Here is a 12,025-nt window from a genome sequence, read left to right on the forward strand (position 1 = left end):
ATATATATATATATATATACATATATACGTACATACATACATACATACTCGCACATATATAACTTATGTAACTTCATCTCGAAAATTTCGGCTTTAATTTCCGAAGAAAGTGATTTGTGTTCATTCGTGAACGTTGATGATCTATATATATCCGTAAGTGTACAATTGATCGCCATTGTTATGCCGCGTATAAATCAGGGTCGTCTTTCACATGTCATCAGTGAGGATAAACTAAAGCGATAGGCAGGACCAGGGTAATATGATAGAGTGTTTTTATCAAGCTTGGAAGATAGCATGAAGGTTGTTTCGTTAGAGATAACCAACGTGAAAGGAAATACCATCTGTTATAGATTTTGAAGAGAATAGTCCAACAGAAAATGGACGATAAATGCCAAATCCTTACTGCAGAATATCCATCACAATCTCACTCTTTCTTCGATAATGTCATTCAGATGAAACGGTGTGTGGCTAAACTGATTTTTTGCCTTTTCCTCTCTCAATCCCTCTCTGTTTCTTAAATATTTAGATATACATGTACACACACACGCATGCGCGGGAACACACATATATATGTGTGTACATATATACTATAAACACATATAAGTTTATATATAAGTATATATAAGTATATATATATATATATATGTACAAATATACTATAGACATATATAAGTTTATGTATCTGTATATAAGTATATATATATATATATATATATGTACAAATATACTATAGACATATATAAGTTTATGTATCTGTATATATGTATATATATATATATATATGTACAAATATACTATAGACATATATAAGTTTATGTATCTGTATATATATATATATATATATATATATATATATATATATATATATGGACATGTATGTATCTATGTATATATATATATATATATATATAGACATGCATGTATATATATATATATATGGACATGCATGTATATATATATATATATATATATATATATATATGGACATGTATGTATCTATATGTATATATATATATATATATATATATATAGACATGCATGTATATATATATATATATGGACATGCATGTATATATATATATATATATATATATATATATATATATATATATATATATGGACATGCATGTGTATATATATATATGGACATGCATGTATATATATATATATGGACATGCATGTATATATATATATATATATATATATATATATATATGGACATGCATGTATATATATATATATATATATATGTACATATATACTATAGACATATATAAATTTATATATATAATACAAATAATATGTGAGCATATGCATATATACGTACATGTATGTACATACCTACATCTCCATGTATATATAGATGCATATCTGGGTACAGGACGTTGCAAAAAAAACGGACAAAATGATAAACAGAGTACAGAAAAAAACAGACCACATAGAGAACATTTCGTGCGCAAGCTTCTTACCGACAACAGAAATATTATTTCTAATTTTGGAACAAAACCAGCAATTTTGGGGTAAGAAAGTTAGGTATATTACATCGTCTCCAGGACTCAAGTGGTATTAATTTTATCGACCTTGCAAAGATGGAAGACAAACTTGATATCGGCGGAATTGAACATTCAGAAATGAAAAGAAATATCATTAAACATCTCCAACGTGCCAATGATCCTGCCGTCTGACCGCTTTCTCTTCAAACAAAATATTTATTTCTACTAGAGAGACAAGGCCTGAAATTTTAAGCTGGTACTTATTTTATTAACTCCTCAAAAGGATGAAAGGCAAAGTCGACCTCGGCAGAATTAGAAATCAGAACACAAAGAACTGGAAGAAAAGCTGCTACGCATTTTGTCCGACACGTCAAAGTTTCTGCCAGTTCGCCTCCTCTGCTGAAACAAAAATTTGGCTTAAAATTTGGGCACAAAGCCAGCAATTTTGTGGGACGGGGTAAGTTGATTACTTCGATGAAAGTACTAAGCCGGTACTTTTTTATTGACCCCAAAACGACGAGAAGCAAAGTCGACCTCGGTGGAATTTGAACTCAGAACATGAAAAACCAAACTTAATGCCACTTAGCATTCTGTCCGAAACGCCAACGATTCTGCCAGTTCGTTCCCTCCAATAAAAAGGAAATATTAATATTGATTTCAAAATTTGGTACAAGGCCAGCAGTTACATCGACCCCAGTTATCAGCTGGTCCTTATTTTATCGACCCCGAAAGGACGAAGGGCGAAATTAACCTCAGAGAAATTTGAACTGTGAACAAAATGATGGAAAAAATGTCACTAAGCATTTTACCCACCATGCTAACGATTTTGTCAGCTCACCACCTTCCTAAAGAAAATATAAATATTCCTTTCTACTATAGGCACACGGCCTGAAATTTTGCGGGCGGGAGGCTAGTCGATTACATCAACCCCAGTGCGTACCTGGTACTTATTTCATCGACCCCGAAAAGATGTAAGGCAAAGTTGACCCCGGTGGAATTTGAACTCAGAACATAAAGACGAACGACATACTGCTAAACCTGATGTGCTAACGATAAGAAAATATTAATATTACAAAATAAATTTTATCTTCAATAAAATGTTTGTTCCCCCATTTATTTTTTCGGTTAGCATTTTTCTTTTTTCTTTTTGCTCACCGTAATGATAACCTTCCCACGCCAACATAATCTCCAAATTATTTTCAAATCTATTGTTAATTATTATTTTTTAAAATTCTACGTTTTTGATTTAATTTCTGAAATATTAACTTCTTAATTTTTAATCTTACAAAAAATATCATAAACTTTAGATTTATCTTTATTTTCCAAATGCTACTAACGTCATTCCCTATTATCTCTTTCCATGGATTATTCATGATAATCCGTAGTGTTTATCTTTATCCGAATTTTACACGTTGACACACCAACAACACATCATCACTTCACAACTAGGCATCGTGGTTAGGAAGCTCGCTTTGCAAAAGAAAGTTTTTGGTTTCGGTCCCACTACGCGGCAACTTTGGCAAATGTCTTCTACTAATGACTTGTAAATAAATTTGATAGACAGAAACTGTGTAGAAACCTATCAAACATATGTGTGTGTGTGTGTGTGTGTGTGTGTGTGTGTGTGTGTGTGTGTGTGTGTGTGTGTGTGTGTGTGTGTGTGTGTGTGTGTGTGTGTGTGTGTCTGTCTGAGTCACTCAATCGTCTTTGACAACGGGTGTTGGTTTTGGTTTGATAATGTCCGGATAATTTGGCAGTTCAGTAAAGGCAACCGATAAAATAAGTACTACATTTAGAAAAAAAAGAGCAGCCTAAACATACAATTAATCGATTTAAGTGATTGCATGATACGTAAGACTAAAATTAGAATAGAAATCAAGTAAACAATAGCAAGTAGAGAAGCTGATTAAACATAAACTCCTAAATAAATAAACTTAATAATAAATATTAAAGAACAATAAAGAAATAAAATTAACGCTATCCATAAATGAAATGCAGTTAATGGCACCCCGAGGAAGCGGCAATTAGCACCAAAATGCAAAATCTTGCAGATAAATTAACTGGAGTTTTTCTAAAATCGCGAACGTTAGCCAGCATTATTAACCGGTAAAAGTGAATAAGGTACCCGCTAGGATTGTAAATCCCTACAAACCTAATTTGAAAATTTACCCGTATATATATATATATATATATATATATATATAATGCTTACAAAGACGGAAAGATTGTTAATTAGACAGATTGTTAGTTATATAGATAGATAGATAGATAGAAACATATGAAATTGACTCAAATTTCCTATGACTACGAATCTCCCAAAGTTTCTAAACTGTGTTTCTTCCCTTCTGGTACAACGTGGCAGTCATGGAGTTTGGCAGATAAGCACCACATATATACGTAGAATTAATCCGCATTATGTACATATTCTTATAAGGTACAGGAGATTTCGGAAACGGTTCATTCTGGGTTACAAATAAATCCTTTTTACTTAGATTTTGAATAGAGCGGATTTTTTTAAGATGATTTAAATTCTTCCATAAACTTTTCCAATAGGTAAAATAAAGTTACTCTTAGCTTCATAATGTTTTTTATCGTGTCCTCTTTTGAGAAATATATTGACATATAAGTAGCTAGATAGACTGATAAATAAATAATACTCAGACAAATAAATAGATAATAGTTAGATAGATAGATAAATAGATACATAGATAGAAACATAGGCAGGATGATAGAGAGTCAAATAGATAACTAGATAGATAAATAGATAGGTAAGTAGTTAGATAGATAGATAGATAGATAGATAAATAGATAGATAAGTTAGTAGATACATAGAAAGATAGATGAATGGATTGGTTTAAAATGGAGACATGGAATAAAAAGAAGTATGAAAAGATATTGATTGGTTCCTAGAATACGGCGCCTTCTCATCCAGATCTAAAAAGCAAATGTATATAGTTACTATAATGTATATATCTTTATATCTTTATATATGTACTAGCGTATACATGTAGATATTTGTGTGTGTGTATATATATATATATATATATATGTGTGTGTGTGTGTGTGTGTGTGTATGTATAGACACACAACTTGTATATGTATATACACATATACAACTATATATATGCTGCCTGCGAATGCATACATAGAGAAATATTAACTATGACATAACATGAATGCTTTTTCATGCACATAAAAGCACCATAAAATGGTTACATAATATGTTAATATTTTATATGAACTGACAACACAACCGAGTACGTGACAACTAGCTTCCTTGTTTCCTTACACTCTTCCCCTTTGTTTTTGCGCACACTCACACACACACTTACACACACATCTCCACGATACGTATCTTTTATTTATATAAATTTTCTACTACAATTGGACAGATGGTAAGACGCCTCTGTTGTTTCCAGAAATTCCATTGTGTAAGAAAAAAGATTACTTCTACCACTAGACCACTCTACAATGAGATTCGTAAAGGAGTCCGATGTTAGGGTGGATGTAGTCGGGGTGGTGTACCTCGATCCAAACGCATAGAATGTTTGGTTAGTGAAATTAGCTGAGATGCACGAAACAAACTGTTCACTTTAGGGACCAGTTTGTAAGAAGTGACAATCCAACGCAGGAGTGAGCTTCGGGGAGGGGGCTTAATTTTTTTTTTTTTTTGGTAAAATGCTCAAAGAATTTCGGGGGTGCAATAGGGAAGGGGGTTATAACTTTTTATGGGTTCGTGCAGTAACAGCCGTTAGTTAAAAGAACAGATGTGCAAGGGTACATAGAAAGTGAATAGTAGAGTTGCAGGGAGAGGAATGAAATTATGTGAATACCTGAAGTCATGGTTCTGCCTGCCTCATCTGATTTACAGAGACTGAATGACGGCGAGTCATGTGAGTCATTGAGTGGAGGTTATAAGATGGGCTGAAGCGAGAGTCACAGATCGGAGGACGGCAGAGGCTGAAGAAATGCCTATGATAGCCAAATCGTGGTTTGGTTAAGACGAAAATGGCAATACATGAAGCTTCATGACAACAAACCGGGGAAAAAATCTACATTTAGAGTTGGTAATGTAAATAAAGTGAGAAGAAAATATGTGATAAGCTAAGGTTTGAAGTCAGAACTGATAGTGAAGAGTTTGTACAAGAGGTCAACGAGGTATTTGCCCTGAGGAATGAAAGAATCTAGCCATACGAAGATTGGCTTTTCTTCTGAGAAAAAATATATAAAGAGCATTGAAAGCCGCGTTATTAGTTTTTTTTTCTCTGCGGTGCATAAACTACATTTTTTTTCCTACCATGGCGTAGACTTAGCTTGTATGATTTGGATCTTTCGTGTATTTTCCATCTGTAACTTTGGTCGAAACATATAGAGTGAAAAGTGAAATGAAATAAAAGAAAATATAGTTGGGGAAGAAAAAAAAAACTTATAGAGACAGAGAGGGAGAGGGAGAGAGGAGAGAGAGGGGAAAGAAAGAAAGTTCAGATAGGGAGAGAGGTGGGGATGTGGAAGACTGGGAAAGGAATTGTAGTGATGGCTGGTAACGAACTGTGTATAGCATGAATTAATCAGAATTGTTGACGATAAATACCTAAAGCCAGAGGCAATGGATAGAAATGTATACTGCTATTGAGGGTACCGGTGAAAGAATAAGAAAAACAAGAAAGATTGTCTAGTAAACTGTGTGATTTATATATATTCAAAATATAATATCTTCATTCATACGTACTGTTTATTCACCCCACTTTGCACAATGCTACTAATATGCAGTATGAATACATACATAGTTATGGATGTATGCACGCGGGTATGTACGTATAGACAGACATGTACAACATAAATATACGCAATACCAATACACGCCATAAATCAGAGATTGTGAAATCGGAAAGAATTGAAGATGGAGTGTAAATTTTGAGGAAGATGATGAAGACATATATGTTTCATATATATATATATATATATATATATATATATATATATATATATATATATATATATATATATATACACTAGCAGAGACAACCGGCGTCGCTCGGGATTTAAATGGTATAGTTTATATATATATATATATATATATATATATATATATATATATATATATTACATTTATGTTGAAACAGGTGAATCGGGAAAGTGCAGCATTGACGACAAAACATTTGTGGAGTAAATGATGGTCTAATTCGACTAATCGACATGTAATACATCGGAGGATTGGAGGACACACACACACACACACACACACACACACAGAGAGAGAGACATATATTCTCATTTATATATATATATATATATATATATATATATATATATATACACATATATATTTATATATATACATATCTATATCTCTATCTATCAGTCTATCCATTTATCTATATATATATATATATATATATATATATATATATATGCAAAAATCAATACAAATGGCCTTTCTGATAATTTTTCAACTTCAATAATTAGATGTCTATTTGTTATTAGGTTTTAACACTAATAACTTATAAATGTGTAAACATCTAATAACGTATACACATCTAATTATTAAAGTAGGAAAATTATCAAAACAGCCATTTCTATTCATTTTTTTCAAATACACAATACTGTATCAATGCCTTCCTACTTTTAATTTGACTATATATATATATATAGTGTTATTAATCCAAACAAGTGTGGTAGTGATAGAAGAAATGACGTTGAAATCGCAAAGAGAATGTATTTGAATCTAATTATATTTTAAGACATAGAAATACACTTGACCGGCTTCACATCAGACTTTCAAATTACAAGTTTTATCTATTAGAAAAATAGTTTCATTTTAAAAGTAGGAATCTGGCTCGAAACGCTATCCGTTAACGTACAAATTAATTGGCCGACGTTTGTGTATTGCACTCATGTGACAGCAACAAATTGACAGATAGGTAGATAGAGACATGTGCATATACATATACTGACATATACGTATATGTAAAATATATGTGTGTGTTGGCACTCCGTCGCTAACGGCGTCGAGGGTTCCAATTGATCCGATCAACAGAACAGCCTGCTCGTGAAATTAACGTGCAAGTGGCTGAGCACTCCACAGACACGTGTACCCTTAACGTAGCTCTCGGGGATATTCAGCGTGACACAGTGTGACAAGGCTGACCCTTTGAGTTACAGGCACAACAGAAACAGGAAGTAAGAGTGAGAGAAAGTTGTGGTGAAAGAGTACAGCAGGGTTCACCGCCATCCCCTGCCGGAGCCTCGTGGATCTCTAGGTGTTTTCGCTCAATAAACACTCACAACGCCCGGTCTGGGAATCGAAACTGCGATCCTATGACCGCGAGTCTGCTGCCCTAACCACTGCACACACACACAAGGACGCATATGGAGACGCACATCGGTACATAACAGACGCACGTACATAGTCACACAAACCCATAGACACACACACACACACGTACAAAATCATAAACATGGAGACACAAACATATGAATATAGATAGATATGTATGTATATGTTTATAAATACATACATACAAGCATATGGTTAACGTGAGTGTATTTGTACTAGCGAGTGTGAATGTGTGTGTATATATGTGTGTGTGTGTGTGTGTGTGTGTGTGTGGAAATAAAGTAATCAACTGTTAAAATGCAATAGCTACTTTTGAGAGATTGTTTCGGAGACTATGAAACTAATCATTTAATCTACTCGTCACATCAGTATCGGAAGAAAAGAGAGGTTTTGTAAAACACTTCATACAATCCGCTTATTTAGTCGAAATTGATACCAGAAAATGGGAAATCGGTGGCGGGATGCTTAGAATCTCATTGAAATCTTTATCTTTATTCACTTAAGTGAAATTGGAAATGGTTAAGACAGAGAAACAGATTGGAAGACACTAAAAAACGAGGAAGAACGGAAAGAGATACAGAAAAGTAAACGAGTAGAGAGATACATACGAGGCTAGATGTGAAAAAATAGACTTAAAAGAAGCAAAATCGAAGATGACTGCAGACAGGTGAATGGCGAATGAAGAGTCTTGGTTCTTCAGTCATCATTCCTTTATCCAATCAAGGATTAGAATATGAATGGCTTATGAAATGATGAGTAAAGTGTCTAATGAGTGAGGTGTGAAGAGTGAAACGAGTGAAACGTTATATTTCTTAGAGGTCAACACGCAGGGCCGACAATCAAAATATGTATTATTGTACAGGTTTTACGTAAGAGTTGTCACTACTCGGGGAGTCAGACAAAGAACTCAGTATAATCACTATATTGCGCTTACATCCCCAAGTACTGCCTGTTTGGGATCGATATCTGGTTACACTCACTGATTTAATAATATTGTTTTCTCAGTTGTGCATAAATTGCATCTCTTACTGCCATGTTCCGTATTTTGCGGGTATGGTCTGGATGTTTTGCATATTTTCTATCTTACAATGTTATTCCAACCAGTGCCTTTTAAAGGCAACATGCAGCGGGAAGCTTTAGTCACACTTAAAATAACTAGAACTGAACTGACTAGGGTGATGTGCCTCTAGCTCTTATACGAGATGTTGCTGAAAATTTCATGGCTTTAAGGGTATCTTAAAAGGCCTGGTTGGAGGCGTAACCATCCAGGTTCATTTATGGGGCTTAGAAAAACTGAAGGACCCCTGCAAAAAGTGTGTAAATCTGAGAGAGGAATATATTGAATAAAATCATAATTAACCGATACTCCTGTATTTTCTTTTACCCAAACCAGGAACTTTTCGGCACCACCTCATATAGCGTTTGACGTATTCAAGCCTAACAAATTCTATGCCACCAATAACACTCCCAAAACGTAGTTTTCACTATTCTTTCGAAGATAAGTACTGCATCTTAGTAATATACAAGGTTACTACTTCTTTTCTTTGTTCCATGTCGATGTAAACAACTGATATATATATTGTGCCACAAAATGAGCAATTGTCTTTCGTTCAACAGTGGATGACGAGTTGACGCATGTGCTCAGTCGCTTGTGCGATAATTTCACGAGCAGACCTTTTCCCTTCATCGGATCAATTGGAAGGAACCCTCGTTCGAACCGACGGAGTGCCGGTGTATAAATACAAGCATATGCCCACAAATACATGCCGCACTCACACACACCTTCACACACGAACACACACACGCACACACAGAGAGGGACAGAGAGAGAGAGAGAGAGAGAGAGAGAGAGAGAGAGAGAGAGAGCGGAAGCATCTGTTAGTTTCGTGAGACTGGATCTGCACTGGGATTTGTATACACACACACACACATACACACACACACACACACATACATACATACACACACACTCACACACACGTATGCACACACACACACAATATTACATTGTATTATGCAACTGACATTGTCTTGTGTGTTTTTTAAAAATGTTTTTCCTATCTCCTTATTAGTTTTTTACATTTATTTGGAAACAATAATTTTTCTTAGTCCATTAACTCCCGCATCGCCTCTTCTGAATAAGGATCTTGAAGCCATCATGAATTTAGAAACGCTATTTTTCAAGCTGAATAAAAAAAAATCTAATAAGGAAATATATACAATCTTTCATGAAAAGTTTAGCCTGAATAGCTGTCATGTCTAAATATACCACGTTTAAAAAGAAAGTTCTGCAGAATATATATATATATATACATTTGAATACCCAGGGATATATTAATACATACATATATGAAATGAAATTATGTTACCAAAAGAAGAACATGTAAGATATCATGAAAAACAAGGAAAAGTCTCGCTTCACGCTAACAGAAAAAAATAATAATAAAAGGTGTGTTTAAAAGCTTTGCACGTTAATTCTTCTGCAGAAAGATTGAATAATAGAAAAGAAGAGAAGATACGGGGGAAAAAAGAAAATGAAGAAAAATATGGCGCAGATAATATCCTACTTGCGTTTCTCATTTTAACTACGCTTTCAAAATGACCGCAGGTTTCTTGCAGGGAAAGTAAAGTAGGGGAGATAAGCTAGAGTGCAAACTGCGTGAGCGTGTACATACGATGGGAAGATTCGACATGTTTTATACGTATGTTTGCGTGTTTTAGCTTCTCAGTAGCACGAGTATGCTTTTGTTTCTTCTGAATGTGTTTTGCAGTCCGCCTCTCTCTCTCTCTCTCTGTATGAAGAAGTTAAAAGCGTGTAGTGGTTTCTCATGTATTTTTGTTTGTTCTTCTGTTGATAGTGGTGGGTGGGTGTCGTGCATCTTTTCAATTTTTTTTTCTCCGTGTTTTTCTCCTTGTCTCCGTATTCTTTCTGTTGAAGAGCGTAGCCCGAAACGTCAAAGACTTTCCGTATTCCCGAGCGTCATACTAATATATACTTTTGTTATTTACACCACCTGTCCTCGTCTGTTGTTATTATTTGTATATTCTCCCATATATATATATATATCCTTATCCATTTATCCCTGTGTGTGGGTGTGTGTGTGTAAACGTAAATATATACACATATATATGTGAATATATATAAATAAGTGCATATATATGAGTAAATATGTATATTTCTCAATACATGTGTAAGCATATAAAATGAGAATTTGAATATATATATATATATATATATATATATATATATATATATATACATATATATATATATATTGTGTCATCCCATCAATAATGCGGGGTTTTTTTTTATACATATCATACATATTTTGCATTTTAAAATTAAGATAAACCAAGTTCCCTTTTAATCTAAAATATACTCTCCTTCATTTTCTACAATGCTCTTCCACCTATTTGGTAGACTTGCAGAGCCCCTCTTCCAAAGTTCACTTGTCCTGACAAAAAATTACTCTCTGATTCACACACTTATTGCAGTCGTTCAGTCTTTCTAAGTCCTGTAAAAGAACTCAGAAGGTTGGGACTCCAACCAGACCTCTCGCGACACCCTTCAAGTCAGGGGCTTTTCATCAACCCCCCTCGTATAAAAGTAACGTATAACATCTCCCTACCAAATGCCTGAAAGTTTATTCTTTCACGTAATCTAAACTTGAGATTTGAAAATGTATTCTTCCTCCTGTAATTATGGAAATATCAATAATAATTTTCTTCTCGCAAGTTAATTCACTCGTAAGTTTAATGTATAAATTTGTCAATATTCTCTTCAAATATAAATTTATTACCATTTTAGATTACTTTCCGTAATATACATGTTGACAGCTTCACTCACATAAAACAGTCAACGAAATCTAAATTCACCATCCCCACCGGCTCTCCTTTCTTCACTTATCTTATTTTCTATTTCGCTTCCTTCGTCTTCTACAGTGTTACATTTTAACATTTTTATTGATTTCTTACCAGCTCACTATTAATCATTGCATACACACCACACACACACGCATGCACACACACACGCATGCACACACACACACACACACACACACAAACATTATTATTATTATTAATAATATATATATATATATATATATATATATATATATATATATATATATATATATTACGTATGTGTATTTCGTGTGCAAGATTCTTGATGTGGATACGTGTGTTGAAAGAAATA

The sequence above is a fragment of the Octopus bimaculoides genome, chromosome 25 (genome assembly GCF_046866305.1).
Source record: "Octopus bimaculoides isolate indiv1 chromosome 25, ASM4686630v1, whole genome shotgun sequence".
NCBI lineage: Eukaryota > Metazoa > Mollusca > Cephalopoda > Octopoda > Octopodidae > Octopus > Octopus bimaculoides.